Source organism: Sapajus apella, unplaced genomic scaffold (genome assembly GCF_009761245.1).
Source record: "Sapajus apella isolate SASKATOON/1434 unplaced genomic scaffold, GSC_monkey_1.0 scaffold6, whole genome shotgun sequence".
Classification (NCBI taxonomy): Eukaryota; Metazoa; Chordata; class Mammalia; order Primates; family Cebidae; genus Sapajus; species Sapajus apella.
This window is the reverse complement of record NW_022436946.1, coordinates 63572394-63588442: the sequence shown is the minus strand read 5'-3', so window position 1 is coordinate 63588442 and position 16049 is coordinate 63572394. Positions and strand designations below refer to the sequence as shown.

The 16049-nt window shown below is 41.4% G+C and overlaps 1 pseudogene; it reads left to right on the top strand.

The window, feature by feature from the left end:
• The first annotated feature begins 12373 nt into the window (after positions 1-12373).
• Positions 12374-13174, top strand: LOC116549080 (annotated as a pseudogene).
• The last annotated feature ends 2875 nt before the right edge of the window (positions 13175-16049 follow it).

Genomic DNA, 16049 nt, shown 5'->3' with positions numbered 1-16049 from the left:
TGGCTCCTGAAAACCTCTTGTTCTCCGTTTGCCAGGACAGTGTCTTGTGCACTCCCCCATGGCCTGAGAGAGACTTAGGGAGGGTTATCAGCAGTACCAACCAAGGCAGCTTGGATGCTCCCCTCCAGCCTTCAGCAGCAGGCCCTCCTGGAGATAGGGGAAGGGCCATCCCCCAACTATTGATCAGCTGCTTCAATTTCAGCAACAGAAACAGACAGGTCTTGAGGTGTATGGAGCGGGTCCCACAGTTACTGCTGTGACCATCCACTGAGGTCTAGAGGCAAAACACTGAGAGAAACCCAAAACCCAGCTGAAGAATGGAAATGCACAGGGTCAAACTCCTCAGGTGGTGCCAATTTTCAAAACCCCAGGGCCCTCAAATCCAGGACTGTATCCCAGAGAACTGGCTAAACCAGCTATGTCCCTACAGATCAAGACACATGCTATCCTTTAACTTCCTGCTGGCTGAAAGCTTTCTCTGAATGCCTCACTTGAGCTAAAGTCAGATTTTGACATTTAGTGTAATAATTCTCAAAAGACCCCACAATTAACTTATCACAATCATCTTTTGACCTCCCTTCTCAGTGTTTCTACATTCACTGAGAAGTCTCAGCCAACTTCCTACGACCCTCTAATAGCTCAGATGACTCTTAACAGATGCATGCATTTGGATCATGTTAAGTTTGTTTTCCAGCACTCCTGTCAGCCTTTCAGAAAGGTGATTTTTCCCAGACTATGTACAATTTTACATGGTAAACAGACGCTTAAACAAACAAGCTTTGTTAACTTTTAAAGAAAGCACATAAATTATGCCATCACAAACCTTTCTCTTTTCAGGTTTGTAACTGGAGTATCATAAACATCAGACTTGATCATCTTTGACTCACAGTTCAGACGTCTGTGTCTTCAGGTGAGAACCAAATGATTCTTACGAAGGGTAGCAGCGCCCTCTGCTGGTTCGCTTTGCAGGCTAAGCTTTTACAAGGTGGAAGTCTGGGTATGAAGCCCTTTGATGGTGAAATCCCTTGCAGTTAAGAAAGGAAATGAGGTTTTGAATACGACGTTCTTCATTTCCTCAGCAACGCACATTGCAGCAAGGGGAGTCTCACATTTCTTCCATTATTATTTCTAGCATTTAACATAGCCAGCCACATTAGAACTGATGACACCTCGATGGCATTGTTCCCCATTACTAATGATGTGCAGAAAAACGATAAGGGGTGAGGGGTTCCATTCTTCCCACCCTTTTTAGTACTCCCCCTCCCAAACAATGGAGCAGCACCACTGGCAATCTCTGAGATGGTCCCTCAAGAGCCACAGGAGGACAAAGACAACCACTTGGGATGACAAGCCCTGATTCCATGCCACTGGACTGGAAATCAACTAAGAGCTTGAGTCTGCAATAAGACTCTCACAACCATCCACACACAGCATAGAATATCAATCCTGAAAGCAGCTGTCAAACTCAACCACCTCAACCATTTACTACCAAAGGAATCTCTATAAGTTCAGGAAACCAAGAGACCCTCCAGGTGGCTGGGGTACATTCAACAAAAAATAATTCGCCAAAGTCAACAAATATTTAGTAAGCGCTGACACTGTTCTGGTGCTGTGTAGGCACCAAGGAAACAGCGATGCTCCTGCGAGGTGAGAAAAAGCAACCCCTGCCCTTATGGAGCTTGTTGTCTAACGGAAAAGATAAATGATCCCCAAACGTAATTACAAACCATGACAAAAGACATGAAGGAAAGGTACACAATGTCATGTGGATATATAGTCTCAGGGAGTGGAGGCATTTCCCTGAGGAACTAACATTATCACTGAGATCAAAAGGACAAATAGTAGTTACTGAGGGTCGGAGTGGGCATGGCATTCCAGGCAGAGATGAGCATGTGAAACACAGCTGCTAGGCAGAGGGGCAAGATCCTGGGCGTGACCTTTGCCACGGGCATCCATGTCTTTATTTATTTCTACTAAATTGACTAAATAAATAAATACAAATAAATCCTTCCCAGCAATTGACCAAATTCCTCCAGCAAACAGAATTGTCAGGTGGTGTGCTGGGAAATGAGAGGAGAGTGGCCAGGTCTTCTACAAAGTGGGCATTCTGTTTTTCATCCACCTGCTGGAAGTTACAGATTCCAGATTCCGGTGAGCTCTTTGCTTCATCTTTGCATCATTTTAGCATGTTGCACCATGTCTCCAATGCCAGAGCTTTCCTTTTTTTTTTTTTTTTTTTTTTGGAGACAGAGTCTTGCTCTGTCTCCAGGCACCAGGCTAGAATGCAGTGGTGCAATCTCAGCTCACTGCAATCTCCACCTCCTGGGTTCAAGCAGTTCTCCTGCCTCAGCCTCCCGAGTAGCTGGGGACCACAAGCGTGTGCCACCATGCCCAGCTAACTTTTGTATTTTTTTAGTGGAGATGGGATTTCACCATGTTGGCCAGGATCTCTTGACCTCATGATCTGCCTGCCTCAGCCTCCCAAAGTGCTGGGATTACAGAGCTTTCTTTTATATGGGCAATATCTACTTACCTACATCTCCTCTGATGCTTAATAGACACCAGTCATTCTCCTTAGTGCTTGATAGTGACTCTACATAAAACATTCCTAGAATTTTATCCCAGTATTCTTGGACAATGCCTCAGTAAGGTGATCTGCAACATTATTTTACTTATTTATTTCTGCTATTTTAACAGTCATTTAGAACTTACTACATGCCAGGCAAATTCTAAGTGCTTAACAAATAGTAACTCATTTCATCTTAATGATAATCCTTTGAGGTAGTTACTAATATTATTCCCATGTTGCAAATGAAGAAATTGAGGCACTAAGAGGGTAAGAAACTTTCCTGAGGTTTCCTGAGGTCATTCCACTACAAGTGATCAAGCCACAGTTTGAGCCCAGACAGTCAGTCCCCAGAATCCAGCTGGAAAGCATTCTTCCATGCAGCTTCCTCTTAGCAAAATTAGAGGTACTAACCAATAACGCTTTTTATTTATTTATTTATTTATTTATTTATTTATTTATTTATTGAGATGGAGTTTTGCTCTTGTTACCCAGGCTGGAGTGTAATGGCGTGATCTCGGCTCACCACAATCTCTGCCTCCTGGGTTCAGGCAATTCTCCTGCCTCAGCCTCCTGAGTAGCTGGGATTACAGGCACGCACCACCATGCCCAGCTGATTTTTTTTTTTTTTTTTTGTATTTTTGGTAGAGACAGGGTTTAACCATGTTGACCAGGATGATCTCGATCTCTTGACCTCGTGATCCACCCACCTCGGTCTCCCAAAGTGCTGGGATTACAGGCTTCAGCCACTGCGCCTGGCCCCAATATAACACTTTTTAATCTAGTTTAACATATGTCTCAGATGGGTAGAATCTTATCAGTTCAACCATCTGACAGCATCTCCAATCCTCCTCATCTGGCTCTCTTTGGCTTCTGTGTTAGCGCTGCCCCTTCATCTCCTCTCTGGGTATGGCAGCACCCACCACTGGAGCTGCTTTTGAGGCTCCAGATCTCCTCCCCTTCTCACCTCCACCCCACACCATGTCATAGCACTCTAGAAACGAAGATTTGTTCTGTTTTTAAACTTCATTATCCCACACTGCCTAAAGACTGCAGTTAACCCTCATACCGGGTTCTCCATGAGCTTGTCCCAGTTCACCTTTGTAATCTCATTTCCAAAGGCTACACCTCACTCCTTACCCCCAGACCAAACTTGCCCCTCCAGAAAGCCTGGCCCACCTGCCTCCGCGGCAGGTCTCCATATCCTCACGTGGAACACCAGCTCCCATGGTCCACATTTGCTAGTCCTTCTGCTGGGAATGTCTTCCACCCACCTCGAGCTTCAAGGCTGAGCTCAGCTAATACCTCCTTGCCAGGTCTCCTCTGATACCTGCATTTCTCTCCCTCTCTCACAAGGTCTTTCTTTTCTTTGTGCTGCCTCTCAACCTCCTGCATAACAGGCTGATGCCAGGCTGAGGACTGGAGTGAGGAAAATGGGCACTTAACACAGGAGCCAATGTAAGAGGGCACCAAAACGTTCAGTAATTAAGATAAATAATACTTCTGTTGTGGGGAAATATATATAATATTTACTCTTTTACCAATTTTTAAGCATGCAATTCAGTGGCATGAAATATATTCACATTGTACGATCATCACCTCTGTCCCTCTCAAGAGCTTTTTCATCATCTCAGAGAGAAGCTCTGTACTGTATCTATTAAACAATAACTCGCCATTCCTTCTTCCTCCAATCCTCGGTAACCACTATTCTACTTTCTGTCTCTATGAATTTGCTAATTCCAGGAGCTTCATATAAATGAAATCATACAGTATTTGTCCCTTTGTGACTGGCTTATTTCATTAGCATAATGAAGATATATTTTAATGCAATATTTTAATAATCAATATTAATGCCAAAAAGTCATGATAAACAAAGTATCAAAATTTTAGAGAAAGTATCAGAATGACTGATACTTTTTCCTTTTGCTTCAGGTCCCAGTATAGCCCAGTGTATTAAAGATTTGGAAGTTTTGCTCATCATGGATTTTATTTTTGGCATTAATTTTTGTTTTAAAAAATATTGCAAAGGCCAGGTGTGATGGTTCATGTCTATAATCCAAGCACTTTGGGAGTCCAAGGTGAGAAATCACGTGAACTAAGGAGTTTGAGACTAGCCTGAGCAACATGGCAAGAACCAGTCTGTACCAAAAAAAATCTTTTTAATTAGCTGGTATAGGAGTGCACACCTGTAGTCCCAGTTACTTGGAGGTTGAGGCAGGAGGATCACTTGAGCCAGGAGGTCAAGGCTGCAGTGAGCTGTGACCATGCCACAGCACTCCCAGACTGGGTGACAGAGAGAGACCCTGTCCCAAAAAAATATAAATAAATAAATAATTAAAAAATTAAATCTGCATTAAAGTATTCTTTACCTTGATCACTGATTTTTTGGGTACTCCATTAAGTTTTACATGCGGAGAAAGTGCATGTAACGTGCACACTCAAATGCCCTACCCCAGGGCCAGCCCTGGTGGCGCCAAACCCTTTTCTCCTACCACCCCTAATAAGCACACAGCCAAAGGAAGAAATAGTATGCTTGCATGCAGACACAGCTTCAGAACAGGCCCTTCTGTGGCAGGCACCACCGCTCTGTGAGACTGCTTCCCCGAGGGTCCTCTCGGACTCCTGAGTCACCAGTGCACATCCCACAGCACTGCACGGCATCTTGCTGCACTGTCATGATTTGCCTTTGGTTCATCTGCCTTTCTGGTCTGTGAGCTCTTTGAAAGCACAGACTGAATCTTTTTCATCTTTGTTCTCACACTGCCTCATCCAGGGTTGAGCTCACAGAAGACATTTAATTGTTGAATGAAAAGTTCCTTAAGTCCTTTTTCCACCTTAATAACGATTCCAAGATAGCTAATTAGACTTTGCTTTCATCTAGTTTAGTTTCAACATCCCATAATCCATGTAGGTTCATATGAAAGGGCTAGAGACCTAGAAAGCCCTAACTTTGGCATTCCTTAAAAAGGTCATTTCAGGGTTACCTAGTCTTTGACTTACTCTTGGTCCTCTAAACCAAGGACATCCCACTCACCATCCCTGTGGGCTGCTCTGCCATGGAGGAGGGATGTGCCCGGAAGATTGCTGGAGCAGGACCTACTCCTCTTTTTCCAAGGTGCTGATTCCGCCTGGCTCTGCCTGGCAGAATGCTGTCTGCATGCTGGGCCTGGATCTCTTGGCTGCCTCCCTCTTGGCTTACAGAGCCAGACGCACCTTCAAAGTAATGCCTGAACCCCTGTTTGGTTTCCTGGTCTTACTTCCTGTCTTGTGGCCACAGTCCTTACGTTGGCTCAAAGTCTCAAACCACAGATTATGGCCAGTGTCCCCTGGGTTCCAGATCCTGGCATTGTGATTTATAGACTTCTCACATTTGAATTTAGTTTGGGCCCCATCATCTCAACTGAGATTTCACTTCTTATTTAATGCCAGTAGAAAAGGGAGTTTCCAAATTCTTAAGAGCCTAGAACTGTTCATCTGGCTCTATATTAAGAGGTCTTTAAGCAAAATCAAACATCGCAACATGCAAACTCTCAGCTTCTGAATTTATCATCCTCCTCAGAGCCAAATGTTCCCACCCTAATGAAGTTTGTTTTGCCAATAACTAGGGTTATTCTTGGATCTCTTTTGCTTTAGCTGTTGGATCACAGTTAAATTTAACTTATAAATTTAACTTTATAACTAAAATGTTTCCTTCTTTCATTAAGGATGCTCACTGTTTTTGAGGTTCCTCCTTCTCTCCTGTCTCCATAAATAGTAAATTGCCTGTACAATTAAGCTCAACTAAGCAAAAAGGTATGATAGGGCAAAATGCCCAGATACAACGAGATGGCAACAAGCCTCTTGTAACTGCTATATCCATCACTTTTGACAATGCTTTAAAAGGAAGTCTGAGTTGAAAGCAATCCTCACTGCTCTTTCCAGTTCCATAAATGCCAAAGTTAACTTACAATACAGATCAAAACTGGAAGAAGAAATGGAAGAGTTCAAGATGTAACACTTGGCCAGGCACAGTGGTCACGCCTGTAATCCCAGCACTTTGGGAGGTCAAGATGGGAGGATCACTTGAGGCCAGGAGTTCAAGACCAGCCGAGTCAATATGACAAGACCCCATCTCTTATATATATATTTTAAATGTCATCTTAATACTGTGGGAAAACAGCCAACTCATGAATTATAGTCATGTAATAAGTGCCCTTAAACATTCACAAAAGTATAGGCTAAAAATACTGTATATGTGTCATGTGAAATTGGATTTCTTTATAGTATCTCCATCTTGGATAGCTTGAAGAAATACGCAAGGATCACAATTATTATGTTATTGTTATTACTATGTTATTATTGTTACATACGCATACTGTATTAGCTTGCTAGGGCTATTGTAACAAAGTACTACATCCTAGGCGGCTTATAAAATAAAAATGTATTATTGTCTCACAGTTCTTTAGGCTACAACACAAAGATCAAGGTGTTGACAAGTATAGTTTCTTCTGGAGGCTCTAAGGGAAGGCTCTGCTTCAGGCCTCTCTCCTGGCTTGTAGATGGCTGTCTTCTCTCAGTGTCTTTTCACATCACCTTCTCTCTATGTGTGTCTGCCTGGGTCCAAATTTTCTCCTTTTATAAGTACACAAGTTATTTTGGATTAGGGATACTCTAATGTTCTCATTTTAACTTGATTACCTTTGTAAAGATCCGATTTCGAATAAGGTTATATTCTGACGTACTGGCGGTTTGGACTGTATCATAACTTTTTGGGGATGACTTAGGGGGACAACACAATTTAACTCATAACACATACCATGTTCATCTTTTCATGCCTTACTTCACTTTAGGAAGAATGCAAGATATCCCTATGTATATATTGACATGAAAAGTAAATTTTAAAAATCTATTGGTGTACAAAACAATGTGAGCCTTTCCCATGCTCAAAGAACTTCCAGCAAAGATACTTTTCATAGTGTGAGCACCAGCTATGCAGAGAACAAAGAAGCGGGGGCAACTCCCTTTGTTTATTTTGGGTTATGGTTTTCTGAGCTCTTTATGTCATTCTCAAGTTCATTAAGTTTTAGGATTTAAATGGTTCATCTTATAATTTGTTGAAAGAGAAATCTGACTCACCTCCATCACAACTGATGCCCATGTCACTCAGTCAGAACTGGCTACATAATTCATGAGGCCCAGTGCAAAATAAAAATGGAGGACCCTCTGTTCAAAAATTAGAATTTTAAGACAGCAATATCAGAGCATTAAATCAAGTATGGAATCCTTCTAAACAGTTTGCAAACCCCTGGAGCCAGCCCTGAACTCAGTGTACTTGAGGCAATCATAGCAAATATACATTTTGAAATGGTAAAAATATTGCAAAATTGTTTACATTGGTGAAAGTTTTCATGGAGGGTGCAGGGCACAATTGACAGACCTCCAGTGACTATGAAAGGAAGAAACTGTGCTATTAGTCAAAATTATACTAACAATTTGAGGGATTGTGGGGAGAGCTTGATCTCAGAGGCTTACTGAAGGTTTACCTCTTGTGCAGGTCATTGGCAAAGGCTAGTTTGACAACAATCCTGTGAGGCTCTTCTCCAAACAGCCTGGGGTGGAGAGTGGGGATGTTCCATCTTTGAACTTCTTCACTATTGTCATGCAGTTGTTTGCTTCTAGCCACAAAAAGGGTAGAGAAAGAGGAGAGAAGGTCCACCCTGTCTCTCCTGCCTCATATCAGAAGTATCATATCATTAATGATGTTTTCATTGATCAGAACTCAGTTTAATGTTCCAACCTAATCTCATGGGAGGCTGGGAAATAGTTTTCTTGTATGCCTAGGAAAAGGCAATAAATTGGTGAATATCTAGCTTGACTCTGCCACAGAAACTATAAGTTTTCATGGAAATAAAATAAATCTATCAACTGCACATGAAGAAGTGTTCATGATGTACACAGAACTGTGCTATTTTTAGAAAATATTAGAGAAAATATTTGTTTTCTTCCCTCAAAAAGCATAGCATTTTATTGCAGGGACAAAACACACACACCCCCAAAAGATCAGTATCAAAAGAGACTATTGTATCGTCATGGGTGAGGACATTGAGAAAATTTCATACAGGAAGCCCTACTTAAGAAGAGTGTGGAACTAAATGAAGACCACCCAAATGAGAACTAGCAAAGGCTTTTAATCCTGCACTTGCTATGGCAAAGGAGTCAACCATCATCACCAACATTTGGCAGATATTCATAGGCAGACAAGGAAGAAGAAAGCTTTAGAGTGGAAAAAAGCAAAAACCTAATGGCTTCCCTTGGCTAGGAGAGGGAGTTCTCCAGTTCCTTACACTTCCCAGGTGAGGCAACACCCCACCCTGTTTCAGATTGCCCTCCTTGGGCTACTCCAACTGTCTAACCAGTCCTAATGAGATGAACCTGGTACCTTGGTTGGAAATGTGGAGGTCACTTGCCTTCTGGATCACTCTCACTGGGAAGGAAATGCAGACCGGAGCTGTTCCTATTTGGCCATCCTGGCAGAACAGCCACATGTTGATTTTATATCTATATGTGTGTTGTTATTATTGTCTTCCTTTAAAAAACTATCCTTCAACAATAATTTACCAATATATATCAAAATTATAAAAGCACATTCCCTTTGACCCAGCAATTTCCATTCCAAGAATTTGTTCTACAGATATATTTGTAAATGTGCAAAAAGGCGTATTAACAACAGTCTTTTGCAACAAGATCGTAAACAACATAAACATCTGTAAGTAGGAGTCTTGCTTTACAATGAAACACACACTCATAAAAAATGAGGAAGTTTTTCTGTACTAATAAGAACAAGTTGACAAGACACACTTAGTGAAAGAAGCAAGGTACAGGAGTTGTTTATAATATGCTACAGTTATGCACAACCATAGAGGAGATATACGTGTTTTTGCTTGTCTATGATGGTACATCCTGGTAGGATACAGAAGAAACTGATAAATCTGATGGACTCAGAGGACAGAGATGGAGCTGGGGGGAATATTTTCATTAGATTAAACTTTTTTGCAGTTTGGTCATTCATTAGATGGTGAAGGAATTGGAGAGGAAAGGGAAGATTCACAAGACAACTTTCTTATTTCTGGACTGGAGTAGATGGTTGTACTAATTGCAAGATAGAATATCCAAGGGGAAAGATTGAAATGGACTACCCAGGTGGAGACTGCTATAGTTAGGTGGACATAGGGAACCAGATCTCAAGAGAGAAATCTTCTTCTGAATCTAGCGAAATTGGCAGCCTTGCAAAAACAATCTGTACTAACCTTACTTCAGGGGCTGAGCTGCCCTGGGGATCTGCATTCCACTCAGTCACTCTCCTTTACCCCTTGTCAAAGAACATAGAAAATCACGTTTGCCCACTTCCTGACCTCCTGTTAGGAATCAACTAGAGCACAAACCTTGCCAGAATAACCTGCTTTTTTAAAAGAGTATATTCTGAGATATTTGTATATAAAATTATGTAATATTTGAGATTTGATTTAAAATATTGCACAGAAGTGATAGGAAATAGGTGCACATATAGATGAAACAAGACAGCTTTAAGTGGTCACTGATTAACCTGAGTAATGGGTACTCATGGGTTTATTATAATACTATATATATATACATATGTGTGCGTGTGTGTGTGTGTGTATACATATATATATATACATATGATTGAAATTTTCCCTAATATAAAGCTTTTTAAAATAACACTGCCCAAGCCTCACCCCCAAGCAATTAAATAAACCAGAAATCCTAGAGTTAGCTTTAGGTAACAGTAGAATGTAAAACTCTGTCAGGTGATGCCACCATATAGCCAGGACTGAGAATTGCTGTTAGTCAAACTTTAGTTTAGCACTATGCCACCTGTCATTGCATCATTGCTACCATGCTCTCCCTCGCACCCAGCCTCAGTCACCTGCTTCTGAGCCTGACCACAAATCTTCGATGTCTTAGATCTAGCCTCCTACAATGATTCAACATTCTGAATCCTAGCAAGGAAAGTGGCAAATGAAAATAGGGAGAAGACAGACTTTTTTAATGTAATGTGAATTCCCCAGTGTTTATTAATTTGAATGGCATGTTGTCTATAAACACAGCACAATGTCAACTTGCTCCTGCTCAGGGACAAGCTTCTCAGTGCCTTGAAGACCAGACACCAAGCTTGCTCCAACCAACTCAATCCCAACCACAGAACTGAAACATGCATACCTTGAAGCACAGACCCTTTTTCGGAAGGCTTTCAGTGGCTGTTTAACTGGCTCCAGCACATCTCTACTGAGAAGGCACCTGTGGTGTGCACCAGAAGGAAGCCAGATTTGGGTTTGCAGACCAATTTCACCCCTCATAAGATCTGTGATTCAAGGAAGTTGTCTTAACTGGTATGAATGTGCTTTCTACATCAGTATAAGGAGTAAAACATATTTTAAATGGTTGAGGGCAACTTAAAACAAAATACCGTACTATTTAAGGTATCTGATGGCTCCACGCAGTAATTCACACCTGTAAACCCAGGACTTTAGAAGGCTGAGGTGAGTGGATCACCTGAGGTTGGAAGTTTGAACCCAGCCTGGCCAACATGGTGAAATCCTGTTTCTACTAAAAATACAAAAATTAATCAGGTGTGATGGTGCACACCTGTAATCCCAGCTATTTGGGAGGCTGAGACACAAGAATCACTTGTACCTGGAAGCTGGAGGTTGAAGTGAGCCAAGATCACACCACTGCACTCCAGCCTAAACACCAGAGTGAGATTCTGTCTCAAAAAATAAAAATGTACCTGACGTCTGGGCATGGTACTATAATTCCAGCACTTTGGGAGCCCTAGGTGGAAGGATTGCTTTGGCTCAGGAGTTCAAGACCAGCCTGAACAACACAGTGAGACCTCATCTCTACAAAAAAAAAAAAAAATAGTTGGGCATGTTGGCATGTGCCTGTGGTCACAGCTATTCAGGAGACTGAGGCAACAGAATGGCTTGAGTCAAGGAGTTTGAGCCTACAGTGTGCTATGATCACGCCACTGCACTCCAGCCTGGGCAAAAGGGTGGGACCTGGTCTCACAAAATTATAAAAATAATAATAAAGTACCTGAGAAGTTACTTGCAGGATTTCAAGAATCATTTGCTCCCTCTCCCTTTCGTGTTCCTTCGTTCATATAATCATAAGGTCGTAGAAATTCCAAGAACTTTCTGGCAACTGGCTTCTCTAGAAGGAGAACCATGAGAGGAAAGCACTTGCCAGACCTATGATTAAATATGATCCTCAGGCCAGCCTCTAATAAGTCCATGGCCTCCCCATAGTGACCCTGGACTACTGAACACTCAACATTCCCTTCTCCAAAGTCGACCTTCTCCTAAATCTGCAACTCTGGAAAATACTCACCCTTGGAAGCCAGATAACATGGTGAATACTTTGTCCAATGTTTTAGTAATGTTTCCAGTTAATTAATTTCATATGAGGAAAGAAAGAGCTTATTAAAGGAGATGTCCAAAGAACATAGAAAATCACATGTTTGCCCATAGCAAATACCCCTAAGCCCTTGAACCCCTCTCTCTAGATGACCATGCCTAAACAAACAGCCAACTTTAAAATCACACATCACAATGCACCATGTGGTTTTGTGCACTCACCCCCGAGTTCCTGGATTATTGCATCTACTCTTTGGCATCCACTGCTCTTCCTTGAAAGTCTGGTTCCCAATTTTTTTTTTTACATTTATGGTTTTTACAAAGGATATTAAAAAGGATACAGATAACAGCCAGATGAAGAGAGAGACAGGGCCCTCTCTTCCCGCCGCCCAAGATGCCGAAAGAAAAGAAGGTCAAGGGGAAGAAGGTGGCTCCAGCCCCTGCTGTCATGAAGAAGCAGGAGGCCAAGAAAGTGGTGAATCCACTATTTGAGAAAAGGCCTAAAAATTTTGGCATTGGACAAGACATCCAGCCCAAAAGAGACCTCACCCGCTTTGTGAAATGGCCCCGCTATATCAGGTTGCAGTGGCAGAGAGCCATCCTCTGTAATAGGCTGAAAGTGCCTCCTGCAATTAACCAGTCCACCCAGGCCCTGGACCGCCAAACAGCTACTCAGCTGCTTAAGCTGGCCCACAAGTAAAGACCAGAGATGAAGCAAGAAAAGAAGCAGAGGCTGTTGGCCCGGGCCGAGAAGAAAGCAACTGGCAAAGGGGACGTCCCCACTAAGAGACCACCTGTCCTTCAAGCAGGAGTTAACACGGTCACCACCTTAGTGGAGAACAAGAAAGCTCAGCTGGTGGTGACTGCATACGACGTGGATCCCATTGAGCTGGTTGTCTACTTGCCTGCCCTCTGTCATAAAATGGGAGTCCCTTATTGCATCATCAAGGGGAAGGCAAGACTGGGACGTCTAGTCCACAGGAAGACCTGCACCACTGTCGACTTCACACACGTTAACTCGGAAGACAAAGGTGCTTTGGCTAAGCTGGTGGAAGCTATCCACACCAACTACAATGACAGATATGATGAGATCCGCCGTCACTGGGGAGGCAATGTCCTGGGTCCCAAGTCTGTGGCTTGCATCGCCAAGCTAGAAAAGGCAAAGGCTAAAGAACTTGCCACGAAACTGGGTTAAATGTACACTGTTTCTGTAAATAAAAATAATTAATGCAAATTTTCCTTCAAAAAAAAAATAAATAAATAGAGAGAGACAGGGCAAGGAACGAGGGGCAGGGCACAGAACTCTGATGCCCTCTCTGGATGCTCTATCATCTAGACATTCCCACATGTTCATTAATTTGGAAGCTCTCTGAACCCCATATTTGAGGAATTTTTATGGGATCTTCATCATAGAGGCATTGTCAATTTTTTAGTTGTTGTGGGTACATAGTAAGTGTATGAATATTTACGGGGTACATGAGATATTTTGTAACTGGCATACAATAGATAATAATCACATCAAGGTAAATGGGGTACCCAGCATCTCAAGAATGTATCATTTCTTGTATTACAAACATTCCAGTTATAATCTTTTAGTTATTTTTAAATGTACAACAAATTATGTTTTGCTGCAATCACCCTGTTGTGCTATCAAGTACTAGATCGTGTTCATTCTATCTAGTTAGTGTATTTTTGTACCCATTAACCATTGCCATTTGACAACCCCCTCCCTCACAACTACCCTTCCCAGCCTCTGGTAACCATCATTCTACTCTATATCTCCATGAATTCAACTGTTTTAAATTTTAGCTCCCACAAACTAATGAGAACACGCAAAGTTTGTCTTTCTGTGCCTGGCTACTTTCACTTAACATAATGTCTTCCAGTTCCATCCATGTTGTTGCAAATGACAGAATCTCGTTCTTTTATATGGCTGAATAGTACTCCATTGTGTATATGTACCACATCTTCTTTATTCATTCATCTGTTGATGGACATTTAGGTTGCTTCCAAATTTTGGCTATTGTGAATAGTACTGCAATAAACATAATAGTGCAGATATTGCTTTGGTATACTGATTTTCTTTCTTGGGGAGATATACCTAGGAGTAGGATTGCTAGATCATATGACAGGCCTAGATTTAGTTTTTTGAGGAACCTCCATACTGTTCTCCACAGCAGTTATACTCACTGACATTCCCACCAACAGTGTAGGAGGGTTCCCTTTTCTCCACATGCTCACCAGCATTCATTACTGCCTGTCTTTTAGATAAAAGTTATTTTCACTCTGAAGAGATGATATCTCACTGTAGTTTTTGTTTGCATTTCTCTGATAATCAGTAAGGTTGAGGACCTTTTATATACCTGTTTGCCATTTGTATGTCTCTTTTTGAGAAATGTCTATTCAGATCTTTTGCCCATTTTTAAATTAGATTGTTAGATTTTTCCCCCCATTGAGTTGCTTGAGCTTCTTATATATTCTGGTTATTAATTCTTTGTCAGATGGATAGTTTGCAAAAGTTTTCTCCCATTCTGTGGGTCTTCACCTTGTTGATTGTTTCATTTGCTGCGCAGAAGCTTCTTAACTTGATGTGATCCCATTTGTCCATTTTTGCTTTGTTTACCTGTTCTTGCAGGGTATTACTCAAGAAACATTTGCCTAGGTCAAAGTACTGGAGAGTTTTTCCAATGTTTTCTTTTAGTAGTTTCATAGTTTGAAGTCTTAGGTTTATGTCTCTAATCCATTTTGATTTGATTTTTGTATGTGGTGAGAGATAAGGGTCTAATTTCATTCTTCGGCATATGGATAGTCTTGCTTCTCAGCACCACTTATTGAGGAGACTGTCCTTTCTCCAATGTATATTCCTGTCAACTTTGTTGAAAATGAATTCAGTACAGGTGTGTGGATTTTATTTCTGGTTCTCTATTCTGTTAAATTGGTCTCTGTGTTTGTTTTTATGTTGATACCATGATGTTTGGCTTACAATAGCTCTATGGTATAATCTGAACTCAGGTAATGTGATTTCTTCAATTCTGTTCTTTTTGCTCAGGATGGCTTTGGCCATTCTGAGTCTTTTGCAGTTTTATATAAGTTTTAGGATTATTTTTTCTATTTCTGTGAATAATGTCTTTGGCATTTTGATAGGGATTACGTTTAGTTTTTAGGCTGCTTTGGGTTGTATAGACATTTTAACAATATTGATTCTTCTAGTGTATGAATACGGACTATCTTTCCATTTTTTGTGTCCTCTTCAATTTTTGCATCAATGTTTTATAGTTTTTATTGTACAGATCTTTCACTTCTTTGGTTAAGTTTATTTTTAGGTATTTTATTTTATTTTGTTGGTGGCTATTGTAAATGGGATAACTTTCTTGATTTCTTTTTCAGATTGTTCACTATTGGCATATAGAAATGTTACTAATGCTAGTAATTTTTGTATGTTGATTTTGTATTGTGCAACTTTACTAAGTTTATTGGTTCTAATAGTTTTGCAGTGGAGTCTCCAGGTTTTTCAAAATATAATATTATGTCATCTGCAAACAAAAATAATTTGACTTCTGCCTTTCTAATTTGGATGCCCTTTAGATCTTTCTCTTGTCTGATTGCTTCAACTAGGACTTCCTGATTTCCTAATTTTCACTGGAACTGGGAGTGAGGGCAGAGCCAGAAAAGAAATTATAACATCTACTCCAAAGTGCCTCTCAGGTAATCTGCACATGTTTGCTATTCTGCAGCTGCCTCACTCCCTGCACATCCTGAGGCAGGAGAATTTGAGTGGAGTTTTCCACTCTCTCTACAATACACTCCTCCCTTTCTCACCCACAAAACATGCCTGGCAGCCCTGGTGACCACAATAAGCACATCACAAAAAGATAATCAAGGAAATTACTATCCCCGCCCCCCAACACACACACACACACACACACACACACACACACACACACACACACAGAATGCAGCAGCCTACAACTCTGAGACCCAAATCAGTGCATGTCTTGCTTTCCTTGCAGTAACCCCAGTAGAGCCTCCATGTGCAGACTGCCTTGCTCAAGGGCTCCAATCAAGAGAGA